The following is a 14,561-nucleotide window of genomic DNA, read 5'->3' as shown; positions in this document are numbered from 1 at the left end:
ACTCTGGCGGTGGGACCACTGACAGCAGCAGGATAAATACTAAAACAGCAGCAGCAGGAGGAGGTGGAGTGACGTGTGGCACTGGCAGCAGGCAATGCATAGTGTGGACTCTGGCGGAGGGACCACTGACAGCAGTAGGATAAATACAACAGCAGCAGTAGGAGGTGGAGTGACGTGTGGCACTGACAGCAGGCAATGCATAGTGTGGACTCTGGCGGTGGGACCACTGACAGCAGCAGGATAAATACAACAGCAGCAGTAGGAGGTGGAGTGACGTGTGGCACTGACAGCAGGCAATGCATAGTGTGGACCCTGGTGGTGGGACCACTGACTGCAGTAGGATAAATACAACAGCAGCAGCAGGAGGAGGTGGAGTGACGTGTGGCACTGACAGCAGGCAATGCTGAGTGTGGACTCTGGCGATGGGACCCTTGACAGCAGTAGGATAATTACAACTACAGCAGTAGGAGGTGGAGTGACGTGTGGCACTGGCAGCAGGCAATGCATAGTGTTGACTTTGGAGGTGGGACCACTGACAGCAGTAGGGTAAATACAAAAGCAGCAGCAGCAGGAGGTGATGTGACGTGTGGCACTGACAGCAGGCAATGCATAGTGTGGACTCTGGTGGTGGGACCACTGACAGCAGTAGGATAAATACAACAGCAGCAGTAGGAGGTGGAGTGATGTGTGGCACTCAGAGCAAGCATTGCATAGTGTGGACTCTGGCGGTGGGACCACTGACAGCAGCAGGATAAATACTAAAACAGCAGCAGCAGGAGGAGGTGGAGTGACGTGTGGCACTGGCAGCAGGCAATGCATAGTGTGGACTCTGGCGGTGGGACCACTGACAGCAGTAGGATAAATACAACAGCAGCAGTAGGAGGTGGAGTGACGTGTGGCACTGACAGCAGGCAATGCATAGTGTGGACTCTGGCGGTGGGACCACTGACAGCAGCAGGATAAATACAACAGCAGCAGTAGGAGGTGGAGTGACGTGTGGCACTGACAGCAGGCAATGCATAGTGTGGACCCTGGCGGTGGGACCACTGACTGCAGTAGGATAAATACAACAGCAGCAGCAGGAGGAGGTGGAGTGACGTGTGGCACTGACAGCAGGCAATGCATAGTGTGGACTCTGGTGGTGGGACCACTGACAGCAGTAGGATAGATACAACTGCAACAGTAGGAGGTGGAGTGACGTGTGGCACTGGCAGCAGGCAATGCATAGTGTTGACTCTGGCGGTGGGACCACTGACAGCAGTAGGATAATTACAACTACAGCAGTAGGAGGTGGAGTGACGTGTGGCACTGGCAGCAGGCAATGCATAGTGTTGACTTTGGCGGTGGGACCACTGACAGCAGTAGGATAAATACAACAGCAGCAGCAGGAGGAGGTGATGTGACGTGTGGCACTGACAGCAGGCAATGCATAGTGTGGACTCTGGTGGTGGGACCACTGACAGCAGTAGGATAAATACAACAGCAGCAGGAGGAGGTGGAGTGACGTGTGGCACTGACAGCAGGCAATGCATAGTGTGGACTCTGGCGGTGGGAACACTGACAGTAGTTGGATAAATACAACAGCAGCAGTAGGCAGTGGAGTGACGTGTTGCACTGACAGCAGGCAATGCATAGTGTGGACTCTGGAGGTGGGACCACTGACAGCAGCAGGATAAATACAACAGCAGCAGGAGGAGGTGGAGTGACGTGTGGCACTGACAGCAGGCAATGCATAGTGTGGACTCTGGCGGTGGGACCACTGACAGCAGTAGGATAAATACAACAGCAGCAGTAGGAGGTGGAAGGACCTGTGGCACTGACAGCAGGCAATGCATAGTGTGGATACTGGAGGCGGGACCACTGACAGCAGCAGGATAAATACAACAGCAGCAGCAGGAGGAGGTGGAGTGACGTGTGGCACTGGCAGCAGGCAATGCATAGTGTGGACTCTGGAGGTGGGACCACTGACAGCAGCAGGATAAGTACAACAGCAGCAGCAGGAGGAGGTGGAGTGACGTGTGGCACTGACAGCAGGCAATGCATAGTGTGGACTTTGGCAGTGGGACCACTGACAGCAGTAGGATAAATACAACAGCAGCAGTAGGAGGTGGAGTGACGTGTGGCACTGACAGCAGGCAATGTATAGTGTGGACTTTGGAGGTGGGACCACTGACAGCAGTAGGATAAATACAATAGCAGCAGCTGGAGGAGTTGGAGTGGCGTGTGGCACTGGCAGCAGGCAATGCATAGTGTGGACTCTGGCGGTGGGACCACTGACAGCAGTAGGATAAATACAACAGCAGCAGTAGGAAGTGGAGTGACGTGTGGAACTGACAGCAGGCAATGCATAGTGTGGACTCTGGAGGCGGGACCACTGACAGCAGCAGGATAAATACAACAGCAGCAGGAGGAGGTGGAGTGACGTGTGGCACTGGCAGCAGGCAATGCATAGTGTGGACTCTGGCAGTGGGACCACTGACAGCAGTAGGATAAATACAACAGCAGCAGTAGGAGGTGGAGTGACGTGTGGCACTGACAACAGGCAATGCATAGTGTGGTCTCTGGCGGTGGGACCACTGACAGCAGTAGGATAAATACAACAGCAGCAGTAGGAGGTGGAGTTACGTGTGGCACTGACAGCAGGCAATGCATAGTGTGGACTCTGGCGGTGGGACCACTGACAGCAGCAGGATAAATACAACAGCAGCAGTAGGAGGTGGAGTGACGTGTGGCACTGACAGCAGGCAATGCATAGTGTGGACCCTGGCGGTGGGACCACTGACTGCAGTAGGATAAATACAACAGCAGCAGCAGGAGGAGGTGGAGTGACGTGTGGCACTGACAGCAGGCAATTCATAGTGTGGACTCCGGTGGTGGGACCACTGACAGCAGTAGGATAGATACAACTGCAACAGTAGGAGGTGGAGTGACGTGTGGCACTGGCAGCAGGCAATGCATAGTGTTGACTTTGGAGGTGGGACCACTGACAACAGTAGGATAAATACAACAGCAGCAGCAGGAGGAGGTGGAGTGACGTGTGGCACTGACAGCAGGCAATGCTGAGTGTGGACTCTGGCGATGGGACCACTGACAGCAGTAGGATAATTACAACTACAGCAGTAGGAGGTGGAGTGACGTGTGGCACTGGCAGCAGGCAATGCATAGTGTTGACTTTGGCGGTGGGACCACTGACAGCAGTAGGATAAATACAACAGCAGCAGGAGGAGGTGATGTGACGTGTGGCACTGACAGCAGGCAATGCATAGTGTGGACTCTGGTGGTGGGACCACTGACAGCAGTAGGATAAAGACAACAGCAGCAGGAGGAGGTGGAGTGACGTGTGGCACTGACAGCAGGCAATGCATAGTGTAGACTCTGGCGGTGGGACCACTGACAGTAGTTGGATAAATACAACAGCAGCTGTAGGCGGTGGAGTGACATGTGGCACTGACAGCAGGCAATGCATAGTGTGGACTCTGGAGGTGGGACCACTGACAGCAGCAGGATAAATACAACAGCAGCAGGAGGAGGTGGAAGGACCTGTGGCACTGACAGCAGGCAATGCATAGTGTGGATACTGGAGGCGGGACCACTGACAGCAGCAGGATAAATACAACAGCAGCAGCAGGAGGAGGTGGAGTGACGTGTGGCACTGGCAGCAGGCAATGCATAGTGTGGACTCTGGAGGTGGGACCACTGACAGCAGCAGGATAAGTACAACAGCAGCAGCAGGAGGAGGTGGAGTGACGTGTGGCACTGACAGCAGGCAATGCATAGTGTGGACTTTGGCAGTGGGACCACTGACAGCAGTAGGATAAGTACAACAGCAGCAGCAGCAGGAGGAGGTGAAGTGACATGTGGCACTGGCAGCAGGCAATGCATAGTGTGGACTTTGGCGGTGGGACCACTGACAGCAGTAGGATAAATACAACAGCAGCAGTAGGAGGTGGAGTGACGTGTGGCACTGACAGCAGGCAATGTATAGTGTGGACTCTGGAGGTGGGACCACTGACAGCAGTAGGATAAATACAATAGCAGCAGCTGGAGGAGTTGGAGTGGCGTGTGGCACTGGCAGCAGGCAATGCATAGTGTGGACTCTGGCGGTGGGACCACTGACAGCAGTAGAATAAATACAACAGCAGCAGTAGGAAGTGGAGTGACGTGTGGAACTGACAGCAGGCAATGCATAGTGTGGACTCTGGAGGCGGGACCACTGACAGCAGCAGGATAAATACAACAGCAGCAGCAGGAGGAGGTGCAGTGACGTGTGGCACTGGCAGCAGGCAATGCATAGTGTGGACTCTGGAGGTGGGACCACTGACAGCAGCAGGATAAATACAACAGCAGCAGCAGCAGGAGGGGGTGGAGTGACGTGTGGCACTGGCAGCAGGCAATGCATAGTGTGGACTCTGGCGGTGGGACCACTGACAGCAGTAGGATAAATACAACAGCAGCAGTAGGAGGTGGAGTGACGTGTGGCACTGACAACAGGCAATGCATAGTGTGGGCTCTGGCGGTGGGACCACTGACAGCAGCAGGATAAATACAACAGCAGCAGCAGGAGTAGGTGGAGTGACGTGTGGCACTGGCAGTAGGCAATGCATAGTGTGGACTCTGGTGGTGAAACCACTGACAGCAGTAGGATAAATACAACAGCAGCAGTACGAGGTGGAGTGATGTGTGGCACTGACAGCAAGCATTGCATAGTGTGGACTCTGGCGGTGGGACCACTGACAGCAGCAGGATAAATACTAAAAAAGCAGCAGCAGCAGGAGGAGGTGGAGTGACGTGTGGCACTGGCAGCAGGCACTGCATAGTGTGGACTCTGGCGGTGGGACCACTGACAGCAGTAGGATAAATACAACAGCAGCAGTAGGAGGTGGAGTGACGTGTGGCACTGACAGCAGGCAATGCATAGTGTGGACTCTGGCGGTGGGACCACTGACAGCAGCAGGATAAATACAACAGCAGCAGTAGGAGGTGGAGTGACGTGTGGCACTGACAGCAGGCAATGCATAGTGTGGACCCTGGCGGTGGGACCACTGACTGCAGTAGGATAAATACAACAGCAGCAGCAGGAGGAGGTGGAGTGACGTGTGGCACTGACAGCAGGCTATGCATAGTGTGGACAATGGTGGTGGGACCACTGACAGCAGTAGGATAGATACAACTGCAACAGTAGGAGGTGGAGTGACGTGTGGCACCGGCAGCAGGCAGTGCATAGTGTTGACTTTGGAGGTGGGACCACTGACAGCAGTAGGATAAATACAACAGCAGCAGCAGGAGGAGGTGGAGTGACGTGTGGCACTGACAGCAGGCAATGCTGAGTGTGGACTCTGGTGGTGGGACCACTGACAGCAGTAGGATAATTACAACTACAGCAGTAGGAGGTGGAGTGACGTGTGGCACTGGCAGCAGGCAATGCATAGTGTTGACTTTGGAGGTGGGACCACTGACAGCAGCAGGATAAATACAACAGCAGCAGGAGGAGGTGGAGTGACGTGTGGCACTGACAGCAGGCAATGCATAGTGTGGACTCTGGCGGTGGGACCATTGACAGCAGTATGATAAATACAACAGCAGCAGTAGGAGGTGGAAGGACCTGTGGCACTGACAGCAGGCAATGCATAGTGTGGACACTGGAGGCGGGACCACTGACAGCAGCAGGATAAATACAACAGCAGCAGCAGGAGGAGGTGGAGTGACGTGTGGCACTGGCAGCAGGCAATGCATAGTGTGGACTCTGGAGGTGGGACCACTGACAGCAGCAGGATAAGTAAAACAGCAGCAGCAGGAGGAGGTGGAGTGACGTGTGGCACTGACAGCAGGCAATGCATAGTGTGGACTTTGGCAGTGGGACCACTGACCGCAGTAGGATAAGTACAACAGCAGCAGTAGAAGGTGGAGTGACGTGTGGCACTGACAGCAGGCAATGCATAGTGTGGACTCTGGTGGTGGGACCACTGACAGCAGCAGGATAAATACAACAGCAGCAGCAGCAGGAGGAGGTGGAGTGACATGTGGCACTGGCAGCAGGCAATGCATAGTGTGGACTCTGGCGGTGGGACCACTGACAGCAGTAGGATAAATATAACAGCAGCAGTAGGTGGTGGAGTGACGTGTGGCACTGACAGCAGGCAATGTATAGTGTGGACTCTGGAGGTGGGACCACTGACAGCAGCAGGATAAATACAATAGCAGCAGCTGGAGGAGTTGGAGTGGCGTGTGGCACTGGCAGCAGGCAATGCATAGTGTGGACTCTGGCGGTGGGACCACTGACAGCAGTAGGATAAATACAACAGCAGCAGTAGGAAGTGGAGTGACGTGTGGAACTGACAGCAGGCAATGCATAGTGTGGACTCTGGAGGCGGGACCACTGACAGCAGCAGGATAAATACAACAGCAGCAGCAGGAGGAGGTGCAGTGACGTGTGGCACTGGCAGCAGGCAATGCATAGTGTGGACTCTGGAGGTGGGACCACTGACAGCAGCAGGATAAATACAACAGCAGCAGCAGCAGGAGGAGGTGGAGTGACGTGTGGCACTGGCAGCAGGCAATGCATAGTGTGGACTCTGGCGGTGGGACCACTGACAGCAGTAGGATAAATACAACAGCAGCAGTAGGAGGTGGAGTGACGTGTGGCACTGACAACAGGCAATGCATAGTGTGGACCCTGGCGGTGGGACCACTGACAGCAGTAGGATAAATACAACAGCGGCAGTAGGAGGTGGAGTGACGTGTGGCACTGACAGCAGGCAATGCATAGTGTGGACTCTGGCGGTGGGACCACTGACAGCAGTAGGATAAACACAACAGCAGCAGTAGGAGGTGTAGTGACGTGTGGCACTGACAGCAGGCAATGTATAGTGTGGACTCTGGAGGTGGGACCACTGACAGCAGCAGGATAAATACAACAGCAGCAGCTGGAGGAGGTGGAGTGACGTGTGGCACTGGCAGCAGGCAATGCATAGTGTGGACTCTGGCGGTGGGACCACTGACAGCAGTAGGATAAATACAACAGCAGCAGTAGGAAGTGGAGTGACGTGTGGCACTGACAGCAGGCAATGCATAGTGTGGACTCTGGAGGTGGGACCACTGACAGCAGCAGGATAAATACAACAGCAGCAGCTGGAGGAGGTGCAGTGACGTGTGGCACTGGCAGCAGGCAATGCATAGTGTGGACTCTGGAGGTGGGACCACTGACAGCAGCAGGATAAATACAACAGCAGCAGCAGGAGGAGGTGGAGTGACGTGTGGCACTGGCAGCAGGCAATGCATAGTGTGGACCCTGGCGGTAGGACCACTGACTGCAGTAGGATAAATACAACAGCAGCAGCAGGAGGAGGTGGAGTGACATGTGGCACTGACAGCAGGCAATGCATAGAGTGGACTCTGGCGGTGGGACCACTGACAGCAGTAGAATAAATACAACTGCAACAGTAGGAGGTGGAGTGATGTGTGGCACTGACAGCAGGCAATGCATAATGTTGACTTTGGAGGTGGGACCACTGACGGCAGTAGGATAAATACAACAGCAGCAGCAGGAGGAGGTGGAATGACGTGTGGCACTGACAGCAGGCAATGCATAGTGTGGACTCTGGCGGTGGGACCACTGACAGCAGTAGGATAAATACAACTACAGCAGTAGGAGGTGGAGTGACGTGTGGCACTGGCAGCAGGCAATGCATAGTGTTGACTTTGGAGGTGGGACCACTGACAGCAGCAGGATAAATACAACAGCAGCAGGAGGAGGTGGAGTGACGTGTGACACTGACAGCAGGCAATGCATAGTGTGGACTCTGGAGGTGGGACCACTGACCGCAGCAGGATAAAGACAACAGCAGCAGTAGGAGGTGGAAGGACCTGTGGCACTGGCAGCAGGCAATGCATAGTGTGGACTCTGGCGGTGGGACCACTGACAGCAGTAGGATAAATACAACAGCAGCAGTAGGAGGTGGAGTGACGTGTGGCACTGACAGCAGGCAATGCATAGTGTGGACTCTGGTGGTGGGACCACTGACAGCAGCAGGATAAATACAACAGCAGCAGCAGCAGGAGGAGGTGGAGTGACATGTGGCACTGGCAGCAGGCAATGCATAGTGTGGACTCTGGCGGTGGGACCACTGACAGCAGTAGGATAAATACAACAGCAGCAGTAGGAGGTGGAGTGACGTGTGGCACTGACAGCAGGCAATGCATAGTGTGGACTCTGGCGGTGGGACCACTGACAGCAGTAGGATAAACACAACAGCAGCAGTAGGATGTGGAGTGACGTGTGGCACTGACAGCAGGCAATGTATAGTGTGGACTCTGGAGGTGGGACCACTGACAGCAGCAGGATAAATACAACAGCAGCAGCAGGAGGAGGAGGTGGAGTGACGTGTGGCACTGGCAGCAGGCAATGCATAGTGTGGACTCTGGCGGTGGGACCACTGACAGCAGTAGGATAAATACAACAGCAGCAGTAGGAGGTGGAGTGACGTGTGGCACTGACTGCAGGCAATGCATAGTATGGACTCTGGCGGTGGGACCACTGACAGCAGCAGGATAAATACAACAGCAGCAGCAGGAGGGGGTGGAGTGACGTGTGGCACTGGCAGCAGGCAATGCATAGAGTGGACTCTGGCGGTGGGACCACTGACAGCAGTAGAATAAATACAACTGCAACAGTAGGAGGTGGAGTGATGTGTGGCACTGACAGCAGGCAATGCATAATGTTGACTTTGGAGGTGGGACCACTGACGGCAGTAGGATAAATACAACAGCAGCAGCAGGAGGAGGTGGAATGACGTGTGGCACTGACAGCAGGCAATGCATAGTGTGGACTCTGGCGGTGGGACCACTGACAGCAGTAGGATAAATACAACTACAGCAGTAGGAGGTGGAGTGACGTGTGGCACTGGCAGCAGGCAATGCATAGTGTTGACTTTGGAGGTGGGACCACTGACAGCAGCAGGATAAATACAACAGCAGCAGGAGGAGGTGGAGTGACGTGTGACACTGACAGCAGGCAATGCATAGTGTGGACTCTGGAGGTGGGACCACTGACCGCAGCAGGATAAAGACAACAGCAGCAGTAGGAGGTGGAAGGACCTGTGGCACTGGCAGCAGGCAATGCATAGTGTGGACTCTGGCGGTGGGACCACTGACAGCAGTAGGATAAATACAACAGCAGCAGTAGGAGGTGGAGTGACGTGTGGCACTGACAGCAGGCAATGCATAGTGTGGACTCTGGTGGTGGGACCACTGACAGCAGCAGGATAAATACAACAGCAGCAGCAGCAGGAGGAGGTGGAGTGACATGTGGCACTGGCAGCAGGCAATGCATAGTGTGGACTCTGGCGGTGGGACCACTGACAGCAGTAGGATAAATGCAACAGCAGCAGTAGGAGGTGGAGTGACGTGTGGCACTGACAGCAGGCAATGCATAGTGTGGACTCTGGCGGTGGGACCACTGACAGCAGTAGGATAAACACAACAGCAGCAGTAGGATGTGGAGTGACGTGTGGCACTGACAGCAGGCAATGTATAGTGTGGACTCTGGAGGTGGGACCACTGACAGCAGCAGGATAAATACAACAGCAGCAGCAGGAGGAGGAGGTGGAGTGACGTGTGGCACTGGCAGCAGGCAATGCATAGTGTGGACTCTGGCGGTGGGACCACTGACAGCAGTAGGATAAATACAACAGCAGCAGTAGGAGGTGGAGTGACGTGTGGCACTGACTGCAGGCAATGCATAGTATGGACTCTGGCGGTGGGACCACTGACAGCAGCAGGATAAATACAACAGCAGCAGCAGGAGGGGGTGGAGTGACGTGTGGCACTGGCAGCAGGCAATGCATAGTGTGTACTCTGGAGGTGGGACCACTGACAGCAGCAGGATAAATACAACAGCAGCAGCAGGAGGGGGTGGAGTGACGTGTGGCACTGGCAACAGGCAATGCATAGTGTGGACCCTGGCGGTGGGACCACTGACAGCAGTAGGATAAATACAACAGCAGCAGTAGGAGGTGGAGTGACGTGTGGCACTGACAGCAGGCAATGCATAGTGTGGACACTGGAGGCTGGACCACTGACAGCAGCAGGATAAATACAACAGCAGCAGAAGGTGGAGTGACGTGTGGCACTAGCAGCAGGCAATGCATAGTGTGGACTCTGGAGGTGGGACCACTGACAGCAGTAGGATAAATACAACAGCAGCAGCAGGAGGGGGTGGAGTGACGTGTGGCACTGGCAGCAGGCAATTCATAGTGTGTACTCTGGAGGTGGGACCACTGACAGCAGCAGGATAAATACAACAGCAGCAGCAGGAGGGGGTGGAGTGACGTGTGGCACTGGCAACAGGCAATTTATAGTGTGGATTCTGGCAGTGGGACCACTGACAGTAGCAGGATAAATACAACAGCAGCAGTAGGAGGAGGAGTGACGTGTGGCACTGACAGCAGGCAATGCATAGTGTGGACTCTGGCGGTGGGACCACTGACAGCAGTAGAATAAATACAACAGCAGCAGTAGGAGGTGGAGTGACGTGTGGCACTGACAGCAGGCAATGCATAGTGTGGACTCTGGTGGTGGGACCACTGACAGCAGTAGGATAAATACAACAGAAGCAGTAGGAGGTGGAGTGACGTATGGCACTGACAGCAGGCAAAGCATAGTGTGGACCCTGGCGGTGGGACCACTGACAGCAGTAGGATAAATACAACAGCAGCAGCAGGAGGAGGTGGAGTGACGTGTGGCACTGACAGCAGGCAATGCATAGTGTGGACTCTGGCGGTGGGACCACTGACAGCAGTAGGATAAATACAACAGCAGCAGGAGGAGGTGGAGTGACGTGTGGCACTGACAGCAGGCAATGCATAGTGTGGACTCTGGCGGTGGGACCACTGACAGCAGCAGGATAAATACAACAGCAGCAGCAGGAGGAGGTGGAGTGACGTGTGGCACTGACAGCAGGCAATGCATAGTGTGGACTCTGGAGGTGGGACCACTGACAGCAGTAGGATAAATACAACAGCAGCAGCAGGAGGAGGTGGAGTGACGTGTGGCACTGGTAGCAGGCAATGCATAGTGTGACGGTTCTGAGACCACAGAGCCCAGAGACACAGTGAAGAGCAGCAGATTAAACAAAACCCGACTGGCGGGGCATTTATTGGTCACACAGTTCACACAAAAAGTTCACAATATTACTATATAATCCACAAGGGAGTGTCACAGATTCCCCCTACCAAGCAGTCACAATTCCCAGCTTCGCAGGAAAAGCAACATAAGTCCCAAAGTTCCAGTAACTCCACCAATAGAAGTTGTCCAAGCGGTGCACAACAGATCCCAACAGTCCCAATAGATGCAGTTCTCATCAGTCCCAATATCCAGTAGACATCCGACAAGTCTACACGACCAGATGCTGGTGAGATACTCCAGTCCACAGTCCAGGGCCTCAGGGCACTAAGTTCAGCAAACCCTCGCTGGGTCCTAGCCGCATGGGGAAATCCTCCTGGCTCACAACAGATCCAGTGAGCTGCTCTCTCTTCCCCAGACACAATCCAACTCCTTTCCATGAGGTACAAACATGAAACCAGCTCTGCTCTCAGGTGCCTAGCTGTCTGCCTCCTGTGGAGAGCCAACCACTCAGCAGCCTAAATAGTGAATGGCCTTAGGCTGATAAGGTGTATCTCTGATGTCTCCAGAGCTTGGGAGGAAGGTGAGCCTTCTATGGGACAGCAAATACAGTACTGTACATTAGAGTCTGCAGTCCTAATCCAATCACCTATTGTCACAACTTCTCCCCCTCCCCACATAGGCATGTACCAGGTAAGACCTTCACAGGTCTTAATGCTGGTACATGTCCCTCCTGATATGTAAATGTTTATGGGTCCCCCTGACGGGATAGCCCATCTGCATTTTGGTGTTGTCTACCTCTTCTGTATTGTATAGAAAAATTAAAAGGTTGGAGGGCAAGACTCCAGCGTAGTAGACGGCCATTGTCTCCTGCCATCCTGTTCAGCCAGATTAAAGGATTGTGATCAGTTACTACAGTAAACTCACGTCCATACAAGTAGGGCTGGAGCTTTTTTAGGGCCCAAACAATGGCTAGACATTCCTTTTCTATTGTGGCATATGCCACTTCCCGATCCATCAGTTTTCTGCTGAGAAATGCAACAGGGTGTTCTTCCCCATCCTGGTTTACCTGGCTCAGAACAGCTCCAAGTCCATAGGTAGATGCATCAGTCTGGACAATGAACCGCCGTTTGTAGTCTGGTGCTGCCAATACTGGGTTGCTGCTGAGGGCTGCTTTTAACTGTTCAAACGCTTGTTGGCAGGATGAAGTCCAATTCACTAAACGTGGCATATTCTTCTTGGTGAGATCTGTCAGTGGCTTCGCTATGGTGCTGAAATGAAGAACAAATTTGCGATAATAGTTTGCAGTGCCTAAAAATGCCATTACTTGTTTCTTGGTTTGAGGACGCGGCCAGTTTTGGATAGCTTCTACTTTAGCAGGTTCTGGTCTCAGTTTTCCCCCTCCCACTCTGTGTCCCAGGTATTGCACTTCAGCCATGCCCATCTGACATTTGTCTGGCCGAATGGTAAGTCCAGCCTTAGCAATCCTTTCTAAAACAGTGCTTATGTGGTGCAGATGTTCCTCCCAGGTTTTACTAAATATAGCTATGTCATCTAGATAGGCACATGCAAAGTCATGACAGTTCTGTAACAGCTTGTCCACAGTGCGCTGGAAGGTGGCAGGAGCGTTTTTCATTCCAAAGGGCATGTTAAGGAACTCATATAGGCCAAAAGGAGTAATGAAGGCTGATCGTTCTTGAGCTTGGGTTGTTAGGGGAATTTGCCAATATCCCTTGCTAAGGTCTACTGTAGTGACATATCGAGCCCCTGCCAGGCGGTCTAGCAGCTCATCAATGTGTGGCATGGGGTAGGCATCATTGACTGTTTGGTCATTAAGACGTCTGTAGTCCACACAAAATCGGGTGCTGCCATCTTTTTTAGGGACAAGTACAACAGGGGATGCCCAGGGGCTGTTGGAGGGTTGAATTACCCCCAGCTGCAGCATTTCTTGTATTTCCCTCCGCATAGTGTCACGGACAGACTCAGGGACTCGATAGGGTGGCTGTTGTATGGGGTGTGCCCCTAGGGTTTCTACATGGTGAGTACCGTGTGTGGTTCTCCCAGGCTGGGAGGAAAAGGTAGAGGCATAGCACTGAATCACAGCACGCATTTCTCTTTGTTGTTTACAATTTAGGTGAACCCCCAGGGAAACTTGTTCTGCAGTCATCTGGATTCGGGTGCTGTCCAGTAAGTCAATTAAGGGGTCTTCCCCAGTTTCCTCAGGGGAAAGGTGACACAGGGCAAGGATAGGGATAGAACGATCATGATATTCCTTTAGCATGTTCACATGCACTGTCTTTTGTCTTTGCCCCTGGTCGTCCAGGGAAATAATGTAATTGGTTTCATTAAGTCTCTTTAAAACTCGAAATGGCCCTTCCCAAATAGTTTGCAGTTTATTTTGGGGATGAGGCATGATCATAAGCACCCGCTGCCCTTCCACGAAGTCACGGAGGCGGGCTTTACGATCATACCAAGTCTTTTGGCGAGTTTGGGCAGCCTTGAGATGTGATTTTGCAAAGCCAGCTAGCTGGCTCATTCTTTCTCGCAACTCAAGAACATAGGGGACTACAGGAGTTCCAGTGTCTTCTAGACATCCCTCCCAGTGTTCCTTTATAAGGGTAAGGGGGCCCCTCACCTTCCGACCATACAGTAGCTCGAAAGGAGAGAATCCAGTGGACTCCTGGGGTACCTCCCGGTAAGCAAAAAGGAGGTGGGGTAGATATCGTTCCCAATCAGGTTCAGTGTCAGCAAAGGCACGCAGCATGGTTTTCAGAGTCCCATTGAATCTCTCACACAGTCCATTTGTCTGAGGGTGATAAGGGGTGGTTCTAATGGCTCTCACCCCACAAGAACGCCAGAGGGATTGTACCAGGTCTGACATGAACTGTGTGCCCTGGTCTGAAAGAATCTCAGCTGGGAAACCAACTCTTGTGAATATGGTAACTAGGGCCTCTGCCACACGGGAAGCTGTAATACTGGGTAAAGCGACTGCTTCAGGGTATCGCGTAGCATAGTCCACAGCAGTTAATATATAGCGCTTCCCAGACTTGCTAGGGCGTGCTAAGGGTCCAATAATGTCTATGGCTACTCGCTGGAAGGGTTCCTCGATAATAGGAAGGGGTTGCAGGGGTGCCTTGGGGTGATCACCGGGTTTAGCTTTGCGTTGGCAGGTGTCACAGGTACGACAAAAGTAAGCAACTGACTGGGAGATCCCTGGCCAGTAGAATGCTTGTTCTAACCGCTTCTCTGTTCGCTTCTTTCCTTGATGACCAGACATGGGAATATTGTGTGCAAGATGCAATAAAGTGGCCCTGTACCTCTGAGGGACAATGAGCTGTCGGCTACCTGTCCAGGGTTGCTCAGGGGACCTAGCATCAACAACTCTATACAGCAAACCATTTTCTTTGATTATGTGCTCCCCTATCCTCCCAACCTCTTGTGAT

General features: G+C 53.2%; 1 protein-coding gene across 1 annotated transcript in view; it reads left to right on the top strand.

Annotated features, from left to right (window-relative positions):
• The window catches only part of LOC137528401 (ADP-ribosylation factor-like protein 13B), a 2,482,321-nt gene that overhangs the window by 893,461 nt on the left and 1,574,299 nt on the right, over nt 1-14,561 (top strand). The window lies entirely within an intron of this gene.

Source organism: Hyperolius riggenbachi, chromosome 8 (genome assembly GCF_040937935.1).
Source record: "Hyperolius riggenbachi isolate aHypRig1 chromosome 8, aHypRig1.pri, whole genome shotgun sequence".
In the NCBI taxonomy this organism is placed as follows: Eukaryota; Metazoa; Chordata; class Amphibia; order Anura; family Hyperoliidae; genus Hyperolius; species Hyperolius riggenbachi.
This window is presented reverse-complemented; position numbering and strand designations above follow the sequence as displayed.